The sequence below is a fragment of the Stenella coeruleoalba genome, assembly GCF_951394435.1.
Source record: "Stenella coeruleoalba genome assembly, chromosome: 8".
In the NCBI taxonomy this organism is placed as follows: domain Eukaryota; kingdom Metazoa; phylum Chordata; class Mammalia; order Artiodactyla; family Delphinidae; genus Stenella; species Stenella coeruleoalba.
This window is the reverse complement of record NC_137154.1, coordinates 18010599-18036111: the sequence shown is the minus strand read 5'-3', so window position 1 is coordinate 18036111 and position 25513 is coordinate 18010599. Positions and strand designations below refer to the sequence as shown.

Sequence of the window (25513 nt, the reverse complement as noted above, 5' to 3'; positions counted from 1 at the left end):
TTGAGAGAAAGAGAAACTGTCATCTACTTACAGCAGAAAACGTGTCCCTCAAATCTCCAAGAACTCCAAATTAAAGAAGTGGGATGGTCACAGAACAGCCTTTCTAGCAACTCTTCATGGCTGTGCTAAGTGCCTTTCCATCCTGAGCTGTCAGCTTATAGACATGCTCCCTCTAGAACATACCATTAGAGAGGTTTGGACCATCTGTCTGCCCGACAGACCATCTGTATAAAGCACTAGCTCCCCTTCCAGAAAACAGAAAAGGGACATATTCAAATCTTGACAAGGAAGAAAGTGAGGACACTAGAGAGACGAGTCTTTGTACCTTTGCTTCCAAGCTCTCTTTATAGCGATCATTGGTAGAAAAGGAAAGGAGTCCAAGAAAATTTTGAAGGTAGAAAATATTATAGCAAAACAGAAAACAATTTTCACCCAAGAAGCATAGAAAAAATCAAAATAAATAGGGAAAAACAGAAAGCACTGCGTATAACTTTAAGTGTTTGCAAGGATAAAGTGCAAGATGGGAGGAATCAAGGGACACAGGCTCTGAGCCAGATGCACCCAGACAGACAGATGTCATGCACTGCAGGTAATGACTCATTTCCCAGGGCAAATCACAAGTTGTCTGAGGCTCAATTTCCTCATCTGTATCCTGAAAATAATGATACCCCCTTTTCACAACTGTGACATTCCCACCATATCATCTGTAGTATCATGGTGTTCAGTTCATGATAGCCCTTGTGTTAATCTTGTGATTTTCTTAAGGACTTTTATAGGGCCCATCCCATATCTTTATTCCTACCCACCAACTACAGGTTTGAAGGGAAAAAATTACATTGTGTACAACTTTGTTTTCCATACTATAACTGTAATATCACAGTAGACTTAGTGGGTGTTCAATAAACACACGTTGAATAAATGACACTATTGAAATGACAACAGAAGTAAAGGATGTATAATCCACAACAGCATTCACTGAGAACTCTGATTTACTTATGCAAAAGGGACCTTGTGCTAGATCCATGATACAGTTCTTAGATTCAGGAGTAGAAATATATATATATATATATAGATGTATATATACACATACATATATATGTATGTATAAATTTCTGGTGTATATGCACATGAGTATATATGTGTTGTGCATGTGTGCATGTTTCTCCCCAGTCAAATGAGTCTTGGGAGAAAAACACGTACCAGCTAGGGAGAACAGAATTCCATTTAGTCCAAGCTTGGAAAAAGTACACCAGTGCCTATAGTGATGGGAGAGATGAGATGAAAATGAAACTTGAAGTGGCAAAGACACAACCAGTAGAATCACGGCAGTAAGGAAAGACGGGTCAAGGAAGAGAAAAGATAAACGAAGTAGCATTGACCAGATGAACACAGGAAGAAAGCCGTTTGTGTGCGAGAGAGACTCCAGGTCGTGTAAACGTTTGCAGTCTGGAGACACTCAAAAACTTCTAACCTGCATGCATATGTGCTGTCGCTGTGGGCACTGGAGTCAGTCCAGGTTGACTGATAAAAGGTTTAATGTGTAATAATAGCACAGGTTTCTTGGGAGATGAAAGATTCTGAGCAAAAGTCACACAGAAACGTGGCTTTTCTGAAGAAGAGCGAGTAGTTTCATCCTTGTGTGTATTCATATTCAGTATGTTTATTGTCACTATACCAAGTAAACGTCTCCAACAGGAGAAAAAAAGAGCAAAGTCATTCATTCTTTGTGTTACTAATCATTGGCCTGTTTTCAGGTTTTCAGGAAAGAATTTGCCTTTACTAAAGTGATTGTTCAAAATGCTTGCACTTCACACATTTTTTACTCTGTTATCCCAACATTTGTCTCACTCTGTATGAAAAACTTTTCTTTAATGAAGCACTTGTTCCATATTGAGTATCTACAAGATTCCAGGTATATATAGTCAAAGATTTTCACTCAAATCATACTTTTCAAAAGAAGTACATCCTGAACAATTGTGTGTTTATTTGGGCCTTCCTTTTGTGACCTGTTACCTACAACATGAATATAAAAATCAAAAGCACCTACATAAAGGATTTTAATCTCCCATACAGGAATGGTTTACCACCAAACATTTAAAATGCTGATTTATTTTTGCTCATATATATTAAAAAAGCAATAGCTAGAACATCAGAAACTGAAGAAAAATCACTGAAAATATCTACATTAAATATAAAACCTAGAGAAGTTTTGCAGGGATGAGAGAAAAGGTAGAGTTGAAATTTTCTTTTTTCTTTGTCAGGATAAAGTCAAAGGAAGATGGTTACCTTTTCTCTTTATCAAGAAATCTTTCAGGGCAGGGCTTCCCTGGTGGCGCAGTGGTTAAGAATCTGCCTGCCAATGCAAGGGACATGGGTTCAAGCCCTGGCCTGGGAGGATCCCACATGCCGCGGAGCAACTAAGCCTGTGCGCTACAACTACTGAGCCTGAGCTCTAGAGCCCGCAAGCCACAACTACTGAGCCCATGTGCCACAACTACTGAAGTCTGCGTGCCTAGAGCCCGTGCTCCACAACGAAAAGCCACGACAATGAGAAGCCCGTGCACCGCAACGAAGAGTAGCCCCCACTCACCACACCTAAAGAAAGCTTGTACACAGCAACGAAGACCCAACACAGCCATAAATAAATAAATAAATAAATTTATTTTTTTTAAAAAAAAGAAATCTTTCAAAATGTGACCCTTTCTCCTGTTTACAACCAAGCATTGAGCTGTATTCCCAAGCTCACAGCATTTTAGGATCTGACTTTAGAAAGCATTCCTCAGCTCATGAAATTCTGACTTGGTCCTCTTTGTGTCTCTAGTCTCCTTGAACGCTCTGCACCAAATCACTCCTTTTCTATCAACATGTCCCCCACTGACATCAATATTGCTGAAAGAACTTTGGGTCTGAGTGAAAAAAAAAGAAAAAAAATATTGCTGAAAGATAATTTTCCTCCTATTTCATATTTTTAAGGCCAGAGACATGGATATTCACTTTTTTGTTCATTGATGTGAGGTGACAATTTGTATAAGCCCTGGCACCGTGGAGTACAAGAAGGTTTATATGCAAACTGAGGTTGCTAAATTACTATCATAATCAATACTAGTACTACTAATTATTATTATAAGTAAATAAATACAACTATTGTTATTATGAGATATCTTTTATTGAGCGCTGAGTAAATTTCAATCTCTGTTCTAGGTCCTTTATAAGTTTTATTTTCCTTAATCTTTTTGTGACGATCCTACAAGGTGAGATAAGGAAATATGGGTACAAAGGTAATCTGCACAAAGTTACATAACTAATGAGTAGATAAACATGTTGAGAGATACTTCTCAAAGTAACGTCTGCAAATACAGCCCAATACTACTTACTATGTAATGTCATAGAAGAGACCTTCATTTCTTTACTTTGTTCCTTGTCTTGTAACTGCAGGACTTTTATACCATTGCCATCACTCCACATGCCATCAAATATTCCAATAAGACTTTGATAACGGTCAAAGTTTGAGGAGATCTACCTCAAGCTACGCATGCCTCCAGAGGCCACAAAAATGTGGCACTGATGATGCACTTTATCAGGGACCCACTGGTTCAGGGAAATGGCCCTTCAGAGGTCCCTTAGAGACACTGAGACCACATCTTTCCACTGACAGAGTGAGTTTATAATGGGAACAAGATTATTTGATTTGCATTTAGAGGAAGCTTGCTCTGCCCTGTCTATATTCAGGGATTTATGTGAAGAAGCATTGGGTTTGCAACCTAAACAACAAAACATGGCAGAGAAGAATATACATGGGCTCTGCAGTGAATCGGTATTTGTGGCAAAGAAGTGAATCACTTTTCACCTTACCTGTAATATAAGAATAATAATATCATCTTATCGATTTTTTGAGAAGTAAAAAATCTAACCTACTTAGAATAGTGCCTGGCACACAGAATACATTTGTTGAATATATGACAGAATTAATTATAATTTATTGTACTTTCTAGATGTGTGCTGCCAATGTGATCTGCAGTATATTGCACAGGAAATTTCCTTAGTTCCGTGCAGTACTCTAAACGTGAATCCTGATGCTTGAGGCTCTGATAGAGGCCAGTGAACTTGTGTTTGTTATTTTGACAAATTGATGTCCCTCTTCTCTTTCTCACTGTATGAGATTTGGAATGTAAGGAATGGGACCTTAAAATCCAGGAAGCGTGGATGTTGTCTTCCTTCTCTGCAAGCCATAAAATAGACTTCATCCATTCATGTAAGGATAAAAAGAACCCACAATCTGAAGGACAAAACCCTGCTCCTTTCGTGCACAGGGAAAGGCTGACTTTGCAGAACAGAAATACCTGGGTCAAGTGGTACCAGCCGTGCAGAGTTAGCAAAGCAGAATTGGACTCATCACTGACAGCTCAGCTCAGCTACATTAATAGGAACAAGGATTTTTACATCTTTTGCAATATGTTCTTGAACTAAATAGAGGTCATATACAATGACCTTGCCCCACAGAGGTCAGACTCTGGCAGGGGAATCTTGAGTCTGTTCAACTATCAAGTCCAAATTCTAGGAGGCAGCCTTGAAGACTGCAGCATGCCCTGTCCAAATGCAGAAATTGCAGCAGAGAGACAGGAGCAGGAACATCCTTCTACATCCCCCACAGCAATGATCACAGTGCTTGTACCTGGTAGGTGTTTAATAACTATGCATCCTTTCACTGACTGTGAACAAAACGAGATGTTAGATAAAGTGCAATGTTAACACCGCTTGCTGACATCTAGACTTGTGCTTCTGCAACCACATATGGGTGGGTGCACACGATTCTCACTGCTTACATTCAGTATCATTTCAGAAGTTGTAAGCATAAGTGAGGTGACATCTGGAAAGGGCACTTCGTTTGTTCCAAGAAAGGATCTGATGAAACCATGGTATGTGAAATGAGCCAATTTACAGAAATCTAGCTTTCCCTCTCTAGTTTTACTTAGCTCTCAGATTATATTTGGGGCTTTTGCCCACCTGCATCACTTACATACATACACTGAATTAGTGTGGTCTTTCTAATTTTTAAGCCAGACAAAAGAGGAAAGAGACTGTATATATGAACTACCTGTAGAGCTCCAATTTCGTGTCAAGGGTTTTACCAAGGACTATATTATACAATCATTTATTCATTCATCACAAATGCCCTCTGAATGACTGATCGTCCCTCTTTTACAGATTGGATAGCTGAGTCTCTAAGAGATTAGGTATCTGACCTCAAGTCTGCCCATCTCCAAAGCCAGTTCTCACCACTACCATGTTCTCTTGCCATCATGATTCCAACTCAGCCTTTGAATCCTGGTCTACCTACCCCCCAAACGTAACTCAGTGTGACAATCATCATGACCTATGCTGTTACTACAAAAAAATACCCTACTGATACAAGTTCCAAGTGTAACTCAAATTCTAGTCAATAGCATCATTGAGGACTAGAGTTTTCTGAAGCCCACAAATCTTGTAAGGGTCTGTGTTTTCCTACAGAAAAGCTTAGAGAGTGCAAGTCCTTCTTGTCCTTTCTGGATACCCAGTGCAAATGGATTCAGGTTATCACACATTTTCTGATTTTTATGAATCTAAAATTGTACCTCCTATAATTTGGTCAATTACCTGCACATGCGTACATGCACACATGCACATGTGCGTGCACACACACACACACACACAAATCCACAAGTAACTAAGGATATACCATAGAAATTACTGAGAAGAGGTATAGTCAACACACATGAGAAACACCCAAATTACAACAATGCAAATATTGATTTTACCGTCATGAAGAAAAGACCAGTGCTCCTGCTTAATCAATTTAATTTAAAATTATATTGGTGACACTATTTTGTAGAGTCTTGAACCATGTATGAAATTATCGTTACTATAGTACTTTACATTTCTATAGCAATACATAATTACAGATCATTTTATTTTGCAATACTTCATAATCTTCATGACAACATTATGAGTTAAGAATGCTTTTTTCCAAGTCGTATAGAAGGAAATTGGGGTTCTGAGACTTTGAGCGACTTACTGACCATGAAGCAGCACTGTCAAGGATTGACTGACACCTTCTGTTTCTCAATCCAGGGTTTCCGTCTCCTGATTCTAACTCCAGCCCCTGTTCTCCCCCCCATCTTAGCTGTGATGACTGAGTCCCCAGTGGCAATGCAGATAATTGAGTGAATTGATTTAGTCAATTGCAAAGCCCCTGTCCTATTTGCACTTCAATGAATCCATCTTTTCTTTTGTAATTTATTGGGGGACCCTGAGAGGTTATTTTTAAGTGATAAACACAACACAAGAACACACAAAGGCATCTGGCATCAGAGGGTGCATCTCTTTCATCCCCAAAGTTGGCATCTTCTGCCGTGAGCTGATGCTATTGCCTATTAGCATTAGCCCCAATCAGCATCAGTTCCTGGAGCTAACACACAGCTCCAGGCTGTTGTAATGACTCAGCAATCAAAACTTCAAGTTTAGTCGGCTGGGTCCTCACCCACCTCCAGGGCCAGAGCTCCAAGAGCCCCTTTTTGCTCTTCAACTTACTGGGTGATCTTTCTGGCTTCCTTTAAAGGTTCTCAGTAGCTGACTTTCCAGCTGTCAGCTCTGTTTGTTACAGAAGGAAAGAGCCATTCATGTGTTAAGTGCCCTGGGTCTTAAAAACACAGAAGCACTCTGGAGAATGTTGGGCATGGGTTGGCTTAGTTGAGCAAAGACCCACAGAAAGGCTGGCCAACTGACTGGAACTAAATAGAGAAGGAATTAGAATTGACTTTATTCTCCCCAAATAAACTCAAGGCAACCCTTTACCAATTCATTTTTTAAAAATATAACCCTGCATCTATTTCCTCTAGGGAACTTCAGCCTTTTCTTTGGCAACTCTGACACGTTACTTCTACTGAGATGGAAAGCTCCCTTCCTTTTCCTTTCTTTTCTGCACTCCCTAAGCACAAAAAAAAAAAAAAAAAAACAACCCTGTTAAACTGTGAAACACTATCACAAAACAAAGCCGGAAAAGACAAAAGAATGCCATGGATCTGGAGCCAGTCCTGATTGGAAGCAGTTTACCACTGCTCTGACGGGAGCTGATAATAAAGATACAAAGTTACAGTTGCCCAAGCAGCATCAGGAAAACTTGAGGTGCCAGGGAGCTGCTTTGCTCACTGCATGAGCTGTAATCAGAAAATCCTGAGTTGGCATGTACCCCACTTCTATTATTACCCTAAAGTAAGTGATAATGAAAGTGTTGCTATGGCTAGAAGATTCACTGAGTACAATGATTAAATCTCAAATACACAAAAGCCAAGATGTTATCTTTATTATTTTTTTAAAGATGGTGTTGTGAGTAATCTATGCAATTAATTTTTACCAACAGCACAAGTCTAAATATACCCACACTGGGTGAGAATGTGAATGGGAGGAGGAACAGTCAAAATGAAATACCCTCAATAAAAAGAGGCACTAATTTGCCAACTTCCAGAAAGGCATTTTCAGAGGGCTTCTCTCTGTGCAGAACTGCCCTGACACAAAATAGATGACGTCAAATACTGGCCTCTGTACCTGGCACTGGTTATATCAAGAGCTGCGGGCTAACGAAGAGCTGACCGACCTAGAGAATGGCGATAGTCCAGGCAGAGCTGGGCAACCTCCAACCCCCTGACATAACCCACTGGCACTTGCTGCATCAGGGCTCTGCTCTCTCCCTAGAACAGTGAACTTTCTGTTTCTTGTTCACATATTGCACTTGCCTTCAGGCTTCATGAGTCCCAGGCTGTTTTCTCCACAAAGAAAATGAAATTTTACTGGGGGTCTCTCCTATGTTCAAGTCATTTAAAAATGATAAAATCCCCTCTCTTGATAAGGGAAATGTAAGTGGAATCTATGAGTAACAGATGAAAATATCCTGAGCAGAAATAGTTGATAAGAAAGACACATCATAAATTATACTGACCGGAAAGAGTTTACCCATAGGTTTGTTGTTGTTTTCTGTTTTTTTTTTTTTTTAACGAAGAGGACAGTGTGGAGTAAGTATCAGTTACAGGATGAAAAAGGGGAGGGATCTTTTAACAGCTGCCCTCCTTTAACTGTTTCACTAATATCATTATGCAGAAAACAACAAATAGATGGCAGGGATAGCCCATGGCAATACCAGAGTCAAATCTCACGTGTAAGTATTTTTTATCTTTTTAGTTCAGGATTTTCAAAACACTCCTTTTAAAGAAAAAAGAAATAATATTATTGTTCTGAATATGATCTTTGACATCTCTCAACTTGGCTCTCATAAATCTTTGACCCAGTCAACTGTCTCTGAATAAAATCTTTCATGTTACAATTTGCACCATCTCTCTATCTATACACAGACATCCTAAGAAACACTTATGCATGCCCCCCCCCCCCCGCCTAGTTAACATACCTGTCATCTCGTCCATGAATATGTTCACAGTAACAGTTCGAGTTGGCTAACATTCCATGAAATATCACTACTCCTTTTAGAAGAAGCCATCCATATGCTTTGACTAAAGCTCTATTGCTTTCACTTGGGGTCTCAGCAGTTTAGAAGTATATTTACGAGTGATTCTCACTTCTTGGGAGAAGCTAAGGGGTGCCAATGCAGAGATAAAAATACTCGCAGATAGAGCAACACAGATGCTTTCACAATGAAATGGTGTTTTGTTTTAATTAAATAACCTCAGAACAGAAACAGGTAAACTATCTACCTTTCGCTTTGAAGGAAAGGGAAAGGGAAAAAAAAAAGAAAAAGAAAAAAAAGCACAGCTAACCACTGTGCTTTAGGAAACACGAAAGGACTGAGTTAGGCAAGATGTTTGACTGAAGTCACCTGAATTCCTGATGCTGCCTGCTTGCTTTTACAGCCAAGAGTAGACGATTAAGAGCAATTTGCAGCCACACTCCCTCCTCTAGGGACCACGTAGGGTAAGGGGATGTTCCAAAATGTGAGACACTAGTCTTAATCAGGCGACACTGCATCCAGAAAGGTTAATGAGATGCAATAGCAAGAGAATCAGTGAAAAAAAGAGGTTCAAAATACTAAACAATTTCCACTTTGTTCTCATTTGCTCCAATTAAGAGCTCCTGAAACAGCTTTTCTGTACTCCACACATTCGCCACTCCAAGACCAGATTTAACTATTCAGGAAAAAAATAAGTGCTATGGAAAAAAAAAAAGTCTGCTATTAAGTTATCATAAAAGTCCGGATGCACCCCCGACTCCCACCCTGGGTCTCTGGGCAGAAACACTTTTACCTCTCACTCAGAGCCCCTGCCAGTAGCTTTTCTGATTTTTTCCCCTCAAATTTAAAGAGTATTTCAAGGAGGGAGAAGCCTGGAATTATTTTTTCTAAATTTCATAAATGCAGAATTCACTGTGTAAATACTAGATAAATAAAGTGTGTAAAAATGGGAGGAAGGATGGGGGCATGGTTATACAAACGGAAATAATCCCCATGGCATGAAAACTGCCCCAAAATGTCACACACTGAGTTCTTCTGAGCATTACAATCTCTAAAAATGTGCTTCTAAACTGCCTGTGGATTTCCGAAAACAAACAGGAAAACACAAACATTCCAGGAAAGCGAGAACCAGGATCTAAGTAGTCCCACGACTTACCTTCTTTATGGATCCTCAAAGTTCACCAGGCAAATTTAAAATCCTCTATTTATCTTGCACTACTTTCTTTTCTTTTCTTCTTCTTCTTTTTAAAGTCACACAGGAGAAAAATAATCAGTTTTCAAAGGTTCCATTGATCTGATCTTCCAGCACCAGCAAAAAACGTGTCCAAGAGACTCCGCCAAAAAGTAAGCCAAAAACTCATCAAAGGCAAAAAGAAGAAGGGAGTGGGGAAGGAAGGGGGTGATGAAAGCTGAGGGGCTTTGGGCCGGGAGCCCAAGTACCCAGAGAAAATTTTCACGCTGTTAAAACCTACAGTACGATGTACCTGCTTTGGCTGTCACACAAACACACACACTCTTGGACACTCACACGTTCTCTTTCACGCAAAAGCAGGCACCCACACTCACAAACACGCACAAACACGCACACACTCACACAGACCCGTGTGATGAAACTGTCAGTGGTAACCTCCAATAGCTGCTGAGTGCTGCAGATGGTACGGCTCACTGCTACCTTCCCAGATCGGTGTAGGATCAAAAGAGCATCCAAAATCAATGGGGGGCCCCCCAGGACCAGGTAGATTCCGGATCCCTCTCCCCCAGGCAGATTTATCAAGCCAGGAGCGGGTCAATCAGCAGAGGTGTCTGCTTGCTGGGTGCCCCGGATTATGGCAAGGTTATTCATCTTGATGTGCTGCATCCTCCACCCCCAACATTCGGCAGCCTGCACTGAGATGACTGCCAGAGCTGTGTCTGTCCCTGCTCTACTGCATTTTGCTCAGCCCTCTGCTGCTGCAAGTGAGACACGGTGGAGGCAGGAATACTAATAAGGTGGTTAGCTACAGTTTCTTCAAGGCAGTCGGCGAGCAGTACAGTCCATGTGTACTTCCCAGTGCTCTGTGTGTGTGCCTGGATGTCTGCAGGGACAGCAGCGAATCCATCACCGGCCAGGAGGCGAGATGGTTTGCATCCTGCCTGGGAGGACGATATCATCGGAATCATCACTGTCCTGCAACGGCATTGTCTATGACAGTATTTTGTCTGGGATAAAAAAAAGGGGGGTGGGTGGGCGGTGTTAATGGTTTAGAAGCCTAGAGCTGGCATTTGAATGAGAGAGAGAGAGAGAGAGAGAGAGAGAAATGTCCAGGGAGACAAATTAGCTTTATAAATAAGCTCCAAGAAGACCAAGGCAAAATTTTAACATGCCACTACCCTGGCTGTTAAATGCAAATACAGAGCAATTTCAAAAACCAGCTACAACCTATAAATCTTGGAGGTGGCAACAAGTATCTGAATTTGACTGATGGGACGGTGGATAAATGGATTCCTGGTAATATAAAAAGTTTGCTCATGCATTTTGCTTCCTACCCATTTACCCAATGTATGCAGGGATCTAGGTACGGTTCAGTCATTCTTAATATGGATTTAGACTCTATTTGTTCACAGTTTTCCACTAATGCACAGCTTTTATCATATAACTATCAAATTGTAGAGAATGTCTGAGTGGCACTATGTCACTATGGGGATTGGTTGACAACTGTCAACAGTATTACCATACATAACACTCTTATATGGAATTTTCAGGAAAAAAAAAAGTCATATCTCTCTTTTATTACTAGGCCATGAAAGAAAATATATGCAAATATGCTAAGTGAATAATTCCTCAGACTCTGGAAGGCTAACTTTTCCTCTTCTATAATTGGGTCTCATATTAAAGTACCTCTTCTTTAGACAAGGATACTCACTGGGTTCCTGAAATTGAATTAAAGTAGCATCATCTGAATAAGTAAGCGTTGGACAGTTGGAGAAGGCAGATAAGTGTGAATTATGGAGCACTGTAATACCAGATATTGCCAGCAGATGTCACAAATGCAGATGCAGGTAAAAGAATTCTACCAATTGCAAGCATTTTAATCTAATTTAGTAAACACAGATTTTAATAAAATGTATAACATTAATCTGAAACACTAAAGTTTTGTAAAATTTAAAGGTGCAAATAACTTGGAGAACAGCTTGCCTTTTGTTTTTTCCAAATGTCCCTCTCAAATCACTGTTTTCCATAACTCCAGTAGATGATCTGTTATTGATATTGGAATAAAAATACTACACCACTAACATTCGATTTGCATCTAACATTATTTCTAGGAGTTATGATTTTTGATTCTATAAAATACAGTATTTAAATATTGTCTAGGTTGTAACAGAACAACTACTAGATTAAACCATAAAACAGATAAATGAGAGGAAGTAAATTAAGTGATTAAAATTCATACATAAAATGTTTGTTTAAAGTTTCCATTTTAAAGCAATAATTCTGCTTCATCTTGATCATATTTATAAAAATAAGTTTAAAGGAATTATTCATGTTTGGGAGTTGAACATTATTAATAAACAGTGGCACATAGGCAAAATATATAAAGAATTTTTATCGGTCTTCATTAATTCCACCTATATTAATATGTGAAAGATTTTTAAAACCCAGCATATCATCTTGTCCTTTATTAATCTAATGCAATTAATTAGTACCTACCAAATCCCAGCCCTAATTGGCCCAAATGCCAATAAAAGAGGGTTAAAACCTTGAGCACTGAAATCCAGACAGACCTGGGTTCAAATTTCAGTTCTGCCTTATACCAGGTACTTAGTCTCTGCAAGCCTCTTTCTTTTTTTCCTCCTTTCACTTGCAATCAGGACATTAATACATACCTAATGGGATTACTGGGAGGACTGGAATGAACTACTTTTTATAATGTGCTTTGCATATTTCCTGACACATAATAAATGATCCACATATGTATTGGCGCTAGCACTACATACGTATTATAAATAAAGTATGTTTGTTTCTTACTATGTTAGCCCTGTCTTTGTGGGCTACAAGGTAAAACGGCTGGAATCATTTAATCAATCCTTTTGATGTTGACTGATTTGTTTTCTAATTTATTTTTACAAATAGCTGTTTCAATATTGTTTTTGTAAACCTATAGTTGAGTAATATTGGATGACTTTGAACATTTATTATACACACATACATTCATGCAGTTATCCATGTGTTCAAGGCTCAGTAAAACAGAAAAATCACTTTCTTGATTAATTGTCTGAGATGACTTTGAATCCAACAGAACATTTAGAAAGAAAATCTGATGGCAGTTTACTACTTCCCCATCAAGACCTCCTTTGAAGCCAACAGAACCACTAAAATGTAGATGCTTAACAATGCCAAAAGACCCAAGGAAACAAGGAGAGTTCCTAAATCAGCAATTCTATGACAGATTATAGCAGATTATTATTGCAACTCAGATTATCATTTTAAAACAGGTGTTTGGGGCTTCCCTGGTGGCGCAGTGGTTCAGAATCTGCCTGCCAATGCAGGGGACACAGGTTGGAGTCCTGGTCTGGGAAGATTCCACATGCCGCGGAGCAACTAGGCCTGTGAGCCACAACTACTGAGCCTGCGCATCTGGAGCCTGTGCTCCGCGACAAGAGAGGCCGCGATAGTGAGAGGCCCGCGCACCGCAATGAACAGTGGCCCCCGTTTGCCGCATCTAGAGAAAGCCCTCGCACAGAAACGAAGACCCAACACAGCCAAAAATTAATTAATAAATTAATTAAAATAGGTGTTTGGATATACTGAATTTCATCAAATAATGGTAATGTAATCAATACGTTGCCAAGGAAAAGGAATACCAAGAATGTGACCCCTGTTGACTCAACATCTCAGGAGTTCTCCGGGTGAAACCTGAAAGAGGTCCTGAACACAGAGGGCAAAGAGAGATCTAAAGAAAGGCAGCTCATTCCCCATTGGTAGGTGGCGACTTTAATAAGCATGGGAACTTACTTACAAGGTCCGTCTAGGGAGGCTGCAAGAGTAGATTTTCGCAGACACGGTCCAAATCTTAAAAGTTTCTATAGACGCCTTAACTGGGTTCAGTCACATATCCCGTCCAGACGGTCTCAACATCTTACTCTCTCAAGGCTACATCCTCAAAGTGGCTGTGGCTACGGGAACAGTGGGAAGAATGAACACTCCCAGGACAGGGGCAGGTGAAAAGCCTCGGAATGACCGGGTCAACTGGCGGTCATGCCCTTTCAGTAACCTCCTCCAGCAACCACAGGGCATCAGTTACATATCCATCCCCTCTGGGTGTCTTGAAGAAATGTGTTAGATAAAAACAAGTGAGATATACAATCAAACAGATCACCAGGGTGCCCGTTACTCTTCCTCCAGCCGCCTGCCAATCTACAGTAGGTTGAATAATATTTGTGCTAACACTGAAAAACAGTTTCTTTGAAATCTGATTTCTGTTTAAAATTAAACATGTCTCCTCCCTCATTCTGGAAGAGCTGAGTATCAGCAACAGTCCCTAGTTCTAACCTGAAAAGTGGTGTCTTACAGAGAACTGACACATAGTATATATGAATTCCAGGAGAACAGGTCGCCTGTGACCATTTCCCTTCCCACGGCCAGAAAAGGCTTTTCTAGTAGAAGATGTTAGCGTTAGAATACCTCAACTTTTAAAATGTGCCCAGGTAATCTGGGACTTCTGGACAGTATGTTTGGATTAAGGGGGAAGAAATGCACCTTAATCTGCATTATTGGAAAATTCTAAATTTCCAGAGTTGGTCCAGGATAGTGAGTCAACAGCTACCATGAACAGTAGTAGATAAATGTATGACTTTAATATGCATAGGTTTTATTTCTTGGGCATCATTACTGAGTAGGAAATATCTCACCAGAATTAGTAAGAGTAAATTCCTCTTAGAATTCTTAGGTGAAAATTTAGATGTCTGTGTTCCTTTTAAACACAGACTACTTACAGCCTATCACCATGTTTTTCTTTGCTCCCTACGTCCTAAGCTATGATATAAGCATAAGAACAGGAACTTAGTTTAGGATTTGTTCCCTCCTTGCCTTATTGTAAAATTGGTTTGCCTGCAATCCAAATGTTCTGATTTAGCTTATTGGCCTAAAAGATTACATTCTATTATTGATTACATTCTATTATTCCATCTCTTGACACTTTTATTAATTATGCTTTGAAATTAGCCTGGATCATTTATTTAAAGTGTTTTAATCAGTTATTAAGGGTTGGGCATCATTTTATTTCTCAAATTATTTAGCCTTCTTGTTTATATCCAGAAATTGCAAGCTTAGATAAATCTAGCATAAAATGTTGTGCTATTTGGATCAATTTCTCCCAAAGGTCTGCCTGGACCTTTATAATTACTCCCTCACATCAATCCAAAGAGTACATAATTGACCATATCACTTAACACTTGGCGCTTTACTATTTTATATACATAGTATACAACTTCAAAGGAACTTTTTGACTTTTTGTCCCCTAGAGAGAGCCTAACACAACTCCCTCCAAACCTCAGGTACCAGATAATTTTTTGCTGTTATTATTATTATTTTATTTATTTATTTTTTGCAGTATGCAGGCCTCTCACTGTTGTGGCCTCTCCCGTTGGGGAGCACAGGCTCCGGACGCACAGGCTCAGTGGCCATGGCTCACGGGCCCAGCCGCTCCGTGGCATGTGGGATCTTCCCAGACCGGGGCACGAACCCGCGTCCCCTGCATCGGCAGGCGGACTCTCAACCACTGTGCCACCAGGGAAGCCCTTTTGCTGTTATTATCGATGAAAATATGCTAGATATAACTCAGGGACTTAAAATATCATATAATTGATCCTGGTTCTTCCTCTCAACTTCAGCCTTAAATAAACTAAAGATAGCCTATGTATAGATTGCTTGCTATTTGTGGTGCAATTAAATTATCACTTTATTAGTTATTCACTAATTCATAATAATTCCTTATTATTGTTTTAATATCTGTTTGAGTTCTAGTGATTCTCCCCCTCATTCCTGATATTGAAAATTTGTGCATTCACTTTTTTTTATCAGTCTGCCTAGAGGTCTATCGATTTTATTGAGTCTCTCAAAGAGCCAGTTTTTTGTTTGATTTTCTCTTTTTTATTTCACTGATTTCTGCTCTTATCTTTATTATTTCTTTTATATATATATATATTTTTTCCTTTGGATTCCATTGGCTCTTTTCTACTTTCTTAAAATAGAAGCGTAGCCCATTGATTTGAGATCATTCTTTTCTAATGCAAGCATTTACTGAAATAAATTGGCCTCTAAAATCGCCTTAGGCTGCATTTCACAAATTTGGATATGTGTGTTTTCATTTTCATTCTGTTAAAAATAGTTTTTAATTTTGCTTTTGGTTTCTTCTCTAACCCGTGGTTTATTTATAAGTGTGTTATTTAGTTTACAATCATTTGGAGATTTTCCAGATATCTTTCTGTTACTGATTTCTATTATTAATTAATTCCATTGTGATCAGAAAACACTCTTTGTTTGATTTGCATCCTGTTACATTTATAAACTTGTTTTATGGCCTAATTTGGCAAATGTTCTGTGTGCTCTTAAAAATAATGCATTTTCTGCTGTTGTTGAATGAATTAGGAACCATTGGTGTGATAATGCTGTTCAGTTTATCTGTTTTCAGTTTATACTGTTTTTCTGTCTACTTATTCTATTATTTTTAATTCTTCATTGTAATTATGGATTTATTTATCAGCTATACCTGTTTTTACTTTGTGTATTCTGAAGCTCCATTACTAGGTACACAGATATTGAAAATTTAATAAGTCCTCTGATGAATTAACCCTTTATAGTTATGAAATGATCCCTTCGTCCCTGGTAATATTCCTTTGTTTAATAAAATTTACTTTATCTGACATCAATATAGCCACTGCAGCTTTCTTTGGGTTAATGTTAGCACCACATCTCTTTTTGCATCCTTCTACATTTGACCTATTTGTGTCCTTATATTTAATGCAGGTTTCTTTTAGAGGCAAGATATAGCTGGGTCTTGCTTTTTTTTACCCAGTCTGACAAGATCTGACTGTTAATTAGGAATGGTTGAACCATTTAAATTTATTGGGATTATGAATAAAGTCTGATTAAAATCCACTATCTTTCCACTTCTGCTTTACATGTTTCTTCTGTTCTTTGTTTCCATTTACTTCTTTTTTCACCCTCTTCTGGATTGAATATTTTTAAAAATTACATTTTGCATTATTTGTTCGTTTACTTTCTATACTTCTTTGTTTTATTGTCTTTCTTTCTTTTTTGGGGGGGCACATTGCTTTAGGATTTATAGTATATACCTTAAATTATCATAGCCTACCATCAAGTAATATCCCATTTCATGTACACCATAAATACACAAGGTTATACATTAATTTCCCCTCTCCTGGACTTTGTGCTATTGTCATACATTTTTTTCACATTCATTATAGACTCAACAATAAATTGATATTATTTCAAAACAGTCAAATGATCTTTTAATAGGACTTAAAAATAAGAAAAGCATTTATATTTGCCTACATATAACTACCATTCCCAGTACTCTTCCTTCATTTGTGTAGTTACAGATTTCCATCTGGTATTATTTTCCTCCTGCTGGAAGAACTTCCTTTAACATATTTGGGAGCTGCTGGGGATGAAGTTTTTCAGCTTTTGTACATCGGAAAGAGAATCTGGCCCACTGTCTTCTTGCCTTCATTGTTTCCGAAAAAAAAAATCAACTATTATTGTCCCTCTATACATAATGGTTCTTTTTACTTTGGCTACATTCAGATTTTTTTTTTTTCTTCTTCAGATTTCTATTGCTTAGGTTTCACTAGGCTTCTTGAATCTTGAATTTATTATTTTCATCAAAGTGGAAAAATTTTATCATTTCTTATATTTCTTCATAGGTTTTCCATCTCCAGCCCCTCTATTTTGGTGACCTCAATTTCCCTATTAGGCAGCTTGCCACTTTAACGCTGTCCCACATCTCACTGCATCCTTTTGTCTTTCAGGGGTTATTTTCTGTTTTTTAGATTATTTCTATTACTAAGTCTTCAAGTACAGTCTGCCCTCAGTATCGACGAGTTTCACACCCGCAGATGCAACCAAGCACTGATTCCACGGATTCTGTGGTTGGTTGAATCTGTGGATGTGAAACCCCTAAATACAGAGGGCCAACTGTATTCATTGTAAGACTTTGTTTTATATAAGGGACTTGAGCATGGCAGATTTTCTATCTGTGGAGGCTCCTGGAAACAATTCCCTACAGGTACTAAGGGATGACTACATTAATCTTTTCTTCTGTAGCATCACATATGCTATTAATTCCATGTAGTGTATTCTTTTATCTCGGATACTATAGGTTTCATCCATAGAAGTTCATTTTGGGTCTTTTTTGTATCTTCCTTAGCTCTCCTTAACGTGCTATGTTTTTATAAACTTTCTTGAAAATATAAAATAATGTAGTTTAATACCCTGTCTACTATGTCTTTCATCTGCATTATTTCTAGATTGATTTTAATTGATTGTTTTTCCTCTCGCTATGCACTGTGGATTACTGCTTCTGTGCACGCCTGGTAATTTTGATTGTATGTCGGGAATTTTTAATTGTTGTCTTGTTGGGCATGTTTTTAACTATTCTTGACATTTGTTCTGAAACACAGATACCTGGAAGCAGTTTGAGCTTTTTTGTTCCTTGTTTTTAAGCTTTCTTGGGAAGAATCAGAAGAGTCTTTAGTCTAAGGATGATTTTTCCCCACTACTAAGGTCCTTCCGCATATTCCACCTGATGCCCAGTAGGTTACAGGATTTTCCCACTCTGACTTGCAGGAATATAAAGGTCCCTGGCCATGCGTGAGCCTTGGGGATTGTTCGCCTTGCTCTTTTAAGTGATTCTTTCCCTGGCATCGGTAGTTTCCTTACCATGTCCTCTGATGAGTCCTCAGATGGAAACTAGTATGCACCATCTGCAGATCTTCAGAGTTTTCTCATTCTACAGCCCATTCCTTTCAGTACTCTGCCCTGTGGACTCCAGATGGGTTGGACTCATTGGATTCCAACCTTTATTTCTTCAATTCAGGGTTACTGCTGGGCCCCACCTGGGTTCTTCCTCCCTACTGTAAGTCTTAGAAACTCCCTCCATGTAGTAAGCTGGGGAACTGGTAGGGCTTACCTCATTTATTTCCCTGCCCTCAGGGATTACTGTCCAGCGATGACTGTAGTCTAATAAAACTATTCTTATATTGTGTCCAGTTTGTTTTAGTTGTTTAAAGAGTGAGGGCGAATCCATTCCCTCCTAATCTGATTTGACTGGAGATGTCTAATTACTCATTCAAACAAACAAACAAAAATATATGACAACCTATTTTATGCCGGTCAATGTTCTTTGAGCTGGGAACACAGTAATGAACCAGAGAGACTGCATCTTCACAATCATGGAGACTCCATTCTATTGGCAGATGTCTTATAGCCAATAAGCCACTAAACAAACATATATAGAAATACCTTACATGGTTCAAGAGTTACAAAGAAAATAAAAGATTTTATGTGCTAGACAGTGACAGAATAGAGGACTATTTTAGGTAGTATGGTCAACAAATCTACTCTCAAGGAGTGACATGTGAACTAAAATATTAATGATGAAGAGCCGGCATGCCGAGATCTGGGGGAAGTGCATTCCAAGCAGGAAAGTGCAAGTATAAAGGATTTTAGTCAGGAACAAGGCTGGTCCCACTACAAGGAGGTTCATTAGCTAGCTGGTCTCTTACTCTTTTATACACCTTTGTCTCTATTGTGTGATGTGGAGCGTCAATAACTGAAAGGTCACTAACATGGTTTACTGTTGACCATGGATAGATGCCCAGAGCTAGCACTTTGTCCTACAGAGATTGCTTTCAATCACTTCATCAACCTAACATGATGCTAGATACTGGAGAACATTTTTCAAAATATTTAATTTTTTTAGACCAGTTTAAGGAGCATAGCAAAATTGAGGGGATGGTGCAGAGAGATTTCCCATATAACCCCTGCCCCCAAAACATGCATAGCCTCCTCATTTATCAACATCCCCACCAGAGTAGTATATTTGTTACAATCACTGAACCTAGATCAACACATTATTATCACCCAAAGTCCACAGTTTACATTACCATTCAGTCTCAGTGTTGCACGGAGAAGAGCTTTTAAATCCCTCCCTGTTGTAATCAGAGTAAACTAGGTTATACTGTAGTAACAACAACAACAACAAAATCCTATCAATCAATCAAAAAATTCCTTGCTCAATCAGTGTGTACTTTGCAGGTTGGTAAAAGGGCATAACTCACTGCAGTAACTCAGGGTTTCAGCTCCCCAAAACTTCACCTTGATTTCGAAAGGTCAAGAAAATACCGCAAGTAACATACTGTCTTCAAAAGTTTCTACTAAGAAGTGACACATATTACTTCTACCCATATTCTATTTATAAAAACAAGTCATATTTCCTCACCTAATTTTAAAGGGATGGAAAAGCACTATTCTACATGTTCATAAAAGCAGAGAGCCAGAAACATTTGGTTACTCTGCTAATGATGACCACACCCTTTACCAAGGAATCCGGATACTCATGCCTCTAATGAAACTGGAAGTTTGCCCGCCCTTCATCAGATTCAGCTTGAATGTACCACTCACTGAGTAGAAGATCAGGTATGAAGTATATACTCATGTATATTCTCAATTTCCTCTACTTCCTTCAAATTCTAATTGCTAAAGTGCTCTACTAATTTTCTTCCTGTAAGAAAGAAAGGGGTATAAAGGTGATGACTTACTCTAAGAAAAGTTCCGGCAGCTCTGAGAACAAATTTCTACACTTAAAAAGCTGTTCCTACTTGTAAGATTTAAAACAAAACAAAACACTTCTTTGGGAGACGACAGTTGCAAGAAGGTAGTATTAAAATATTTCAGGATTCTATTGTAAAGTAAACTTCTTCAATGAGACTACACCCCTAAGAACAAAGAGATACATTGGCTCTAGGGAATAATTAAGTATTGAGGCAGACAAAATTCTTTAGAAAAAATATAATGCCTATAACTTCTAGAGTCCAGGGTGTCTTTGCTTTTATTTCTCCTCAGGGGGAAAAAATGTATATGTACTTGAATCTAGGAAACTAGCAGTGCAACTAGAGATGGGAGCTGTTACATAATACAGAATATCTTTTTTAACTTTCTAGTCTATGTATTCCTTTCCCTCTTTAGATTCTCTTTGGGGTGAAGCTTATTTCTCACCTGATGATGGGTATCTTGCTCGTCACTTCGCTCCCGGCCTTGGGTGGGTGTCTTTAGTCTGCTCTTTCAAGGCCTTAGAGAGCATTGCGTGCTTTTTCTTGGCGCTTCTTTCCATAGATTTCTTTTTGTAGCTTCTCCTCACCTTAAGGAAGGGGGAAAGTAAACCACTTAACTTTAATTTTGGCCAAAAGAACAGCAGTAGATAATGAGCATGGTCTAACGCTTCCAGCCACACTCACCAAGGCTTGGGAGTTTTTTCCCACAGAGTTTGGCATCAAAGGCTAATAATTATAGGCAAATTTGGGGGGAGAGTCTCCTAAACTTACTTCTGACACAGCATAGGTTGGCACCGTGGCAGCTGAGGTGGGTGGCAAGTCTTCTGGTCTTCGGTATTACAACCGTTTCAGTATGTTTCCATAAAAGATACTGCTTACAATTTAATTATGCTTCTGACTCTTTCCTTAATAATCCAAATAGCATTGTCATGTTGGCTGATAAAAATACAGGTGCTAATACTTAACTTTAGGATTTAGGAGAAATTGTTAGGAAGGAAATACTTTCCTCTAACTTAGGAAGGCTGAATCATGTCTGTGTACACATACACAAATCCTCGCACCCACCTATGTAAGTATAGACTTTCTCCTTGTGTAAAACCCTGGCCACCCACTTTGGGTGATCACTTAGGATCTCCATTATTTTGGTCATTCTTAGTCACTCGCCCTCCAGCAGTTTCCAGAAGAATAGGTGTATTATATTGCCATTCTTTTCAGCTTCCTAACTAGTGCTTATGAAAAGACACTGATGGCTGGAATGACTCAAGGTCTATACTTAGTTACCTCCAAAGAAGTGCATTTTGGGCATGATGGGGAGAAAAAGCTTCCCCTGTATGGCTTCCTTGTTCATCCTGTGGTGTGGCTGTGGAGAAGAATTTGGAACAGCCTTTATCTGTCTTTCTTTTGTCCATATAATTAGCTAGGCAACTATCTGTCCTCAGCTTATTCTGAAAGATCCATCTAAGTACTAAATCCCCAAAGCTGATTATTGCCAAAACATTTTCTTCCAATGTCACTTTCCCATTATTCTTAAGAGCCAGAGGGTAGATTTTTCTCATCAAAATTTTGTTCCATATTTCCTGCTAGAACAGTGTAAGGCATTTTGAATTGTCTGTGATACAGCAGACCAAGAATTCTAAGGACATTATTGTTTCTGGGAACATTTCAGACTGAAGGGGAATAAGAAAAAATGTCACAGGTTAGAATACGTGATTTTCACATAGTTTGGGTTTTAATTTTTAGAAAATATGGGGAAGACCCACCCCACTTCCCACTCTCACCAGGTGTAGATAACTAAGCTTCTGTTTGTTATAAATAACATTATCTATTTAAGTTATGGTATATTTTTATGCCAGAACAATCCATAGATGACTTGTTAATTGAACAGCTTTTTAAAACTGTGAGTAGAAGCCACCTGTGGCATGATATTAATATGATCCTTGAACTAGGAGTCAAGTCTCTAAGACTTAGTAGCTGTGAGACATTAGACTCACTTTCTCTCTCTCTCATTTTCTTATCAAAAGCCAAATGGTTAGAATGAACTATTTGTATCACAGGCTTATGATAGGAATCAAATATGATGATACATATAAAAGCTTTGTAAATACCATTATAAATGCTACCAAATATCATTATAAATGTTAATATTATGACAAAGAATAACATACAAATTATTTTATTGAGTCATTTCCACTTTGAAGTAAGCTGTAAGAATAAAGCTAAAGTAAGTCCAACTCAATTGGGAATCTTGAAAGAAATATTCAATAAGTACCATAGTGTATAGCCAGGACAAGGACCAGGGTTAGACAGAACCAAGACATCCCACTGTATCAAGAAAACTAAGATTTATTTGAACAGTTATTTGAACATTTTTTCCAACTAACATGTGGTAATCATAAAAATAAACTCAATATTTTAATAGTTCTATTTTTTTTTTAAGTTAGCTGAATCCTTTCTCTGGATTCTATTCTGGTTCAGTGTACAAAGATTGGTCTATATGAGAATAGCTGAGATCAACAGTATCATCTGTATTTCATCAGCTCAATTCAGTGTGACTTCTATATATGTGTTTGTGTATTGTATGGTTTATAATACAGTTTAAAGTATAAAACTTGATCCCAGGGCTTCCCTGGTGGCGCAGTGGTTGAGAATCTGCCTGCTAATGCAGGGCACACGGGTTTGAGCCCTGGTCTGGGGGGATCCCACATGCCATGGAGCAACTAGACCCGTGAGCCACAACTACTGAGCCTGCGTGTCTGGAGCCTGTGCTCCGCAACAAGAGAGGCCGCGATAGTGAGAGGCCCGCGCACCATGATGAAGAGTGGCCCCCACTTGCCACAACTAGAGAAAGCCCTCGCACAGAAACAAAGACCCAACACAGCAAAAATAAATAAATTAATTAAAAAAAACAAAAAGCAAAAAAACCCTTGATCCCATACTGCAAGTCATAACAAACTTTATTGGGAAGTTGTAATAAATATATCATTTTGTCAGACTATTTTGTCAGCACATTAACTGGAATTCTCATTTCCTCTTATTTCAAAGAGAGAGGTAGTTTCACAAAGTTTTATTTTTCCCATTCAATTAAACATTTAACTGGATATCTACTATGTCTCAGGTGCTGTGTAATGTGATGAAGGTGCAAAGAAGAATATGATAGAATGTCTGCCTTTAATGGGATCCAAATCAAGGAGGAAATAGTTATATCAAATAATTACTGGGCTTTCCTGGTGGCGCAGTGGTTGAGAGTCCTCCTGCCGATGCAGGGGACACGGGTTCGTGCCCCGTTCCGGGAAGATCCCACATGCCGTGGAGCAGCTGGGCCCGTGAGCCATGGCCACTGAGCCTGCGCGTCCGGAGCCTGTGCTCCGCAACGGGAGAGTCCGCAACAGCGAGAGGCCCATGTACCACAAAAAAAAATAATAATAATAATAATTATAATTATTGACAGGATGATTGGTGATTAAACTTACAAGTTGGTCAATGCTTTCTGGTTTTTATTAGTAACAATGCTAGATTATTTACATTTTCCATCCTCAAGGGTAATTAATGCATATCTCTAAAATGATAAAAATTTTTCCAGGGGTGATTTGACAATTGGAAAAAAATAGTCTTAAGTGAGGACTTTTTCCCTTTGTGTCTAGGGGAGGCAGGCACAATGCATCCTCCAGGAGTAGAAAAAGAGAAACATTTACTTTTTTTTTTTTTCTCTCCATTTCTATGTGTTCATTTTTCTGCCTCACTCTTTCTTCTTTCTTTCACTGTTTATGGTTCACTCTCTCTTCTTTCATTTACCCATCCACCAAACTTTTACTATTCTGTGGGGAAACAGTGATGAACTAGGTAGAAAAGGTCTTTAACCTTGTGGTAAACTCTTAGAGTGTAGTGTAGGAGCCCCTGTTGGCTGAGAGCATGAACTCTAGGGTGGGACTTCAAGAGTTTGATGCTCACCTCTACCACTTAGCAGCTATGTGAATTTGGGCAAGTTACTAAACCTCTCTTTGCATCAGTTTCCTCATCTAAAATATGGGGTTATCATAGCATCTACTTAAAAGGGCTGTAACAATGTTGAAGTTCACCTGAGCCCTGTGCTTCTGGAAAGGAGAGTTGGTTAAGAACCCCTGTCCTCCCACCTCCATCCTATCCTTTCATGTTCTGGAAAATGGCTAATTTCAAAGGACCACACTGCCATCCACATTCTGAGATAATACTCAACTCCATCCTTCCTCCTGACTCACGTAAGTTTCCTGGATCATTTTCCTTTCTATTTGGTCTGACCATCTATTGATCACTATAAACTGATTGATGAACCTAGAGACTGTCATACAGAGTGAAGTCAGAAAGAGAAAAACAAAAATCATATATTAACACATATTTGTGGAATCTAGAAAAATGGTACAGATGAACCAGTTTGCAAGGCAGAAATAGAGACACAGACGTAGAGAACAAATGTATGGACACCACGGGGGGGGGGGGAAGAGGGAGTGGGATGAATTGGGAGACTGGGACTAACATATATACACTAATATGTATAAAATACATAACTAATGAGAACCTGCTGTATAGCACAGGGAACTCCACTTCTCTGTACAGTAGAAACTAACACAACATTGTAAAACAACTATACCCCAATAAAAAAAATAAACGGATTGATGATTTATAGAGATCTTGTTTCTGTTGGGTAAAAGAGGACAGAGAATCTGGTTTATTGTTCTTTTCTGTTTGTGTATTTTGAGCCCATATAAACTGAGAATGTATACCCACTGAGAAGGGACAAGGTCTTTGAAATGGACCTCAGAACTTTGTTTATGCTTGACTTATGACTGAAATTTTAGAACTAAAACTATAAGCTCTTTGTATCTGTTTGTATGTTTATATGTCTGTAATTCAGAAAAGTCTTTCCCTCTAATTATGTTAATATGTAATATTTTCCTACCTCTGGATAATACTAATCAATTAGATTTTAAATCTCTTACATTAAAGGAGCTCTGCTGTGATTGGTTTAGAGATAAATAAATATTCATATAATTGGCCGTTCCCCATATTTCAGAAATTAGAGAAAATGAATCTCAATTTCAATGTGAAAAAAGAGGTATTCTTACAGAAACTAATTCAGAGACATTTTAAGAATTCACATTTACCTACTTTGTCAAACAAAACTACTTTAATACTTTTGGGTTAATACAAAGAACT

At 38.6% G+C, this 25513-nt stretch overlaps 1 protein-coding gene across 13 annotated transcripts in view; it reads right to left on the bottom strand.

Annotated features, from left to right (window-relative positions):
• Nucleotides 1-25513, bottom strand: part of LRRC4C (leucine rich repeat containing 4C) — a 1468103-nt gene that overhangs the window by 1209169 nt on the left and 233421 nt on the right. For 8 of the 13 annotated variants that reach the window (XM_079929000.1, XM_079928999.1, XM_079929001.1 and 5 more), the window contains one exon: nt 20769-20910. The exons of 4 other annotated variants lie outside the window; for them this stretch is intronic. The gene's annotated coding sequence lies outside the window, so the exon portion shown is untranslated. Of the gene's footprint in view, nt 1-19394; nt 20275-20768; nt 20911-25513 lie in introns of those variants that run through there. One more of the 13 variants, XR_013829413.1, reaches the window with a different exon arrangement.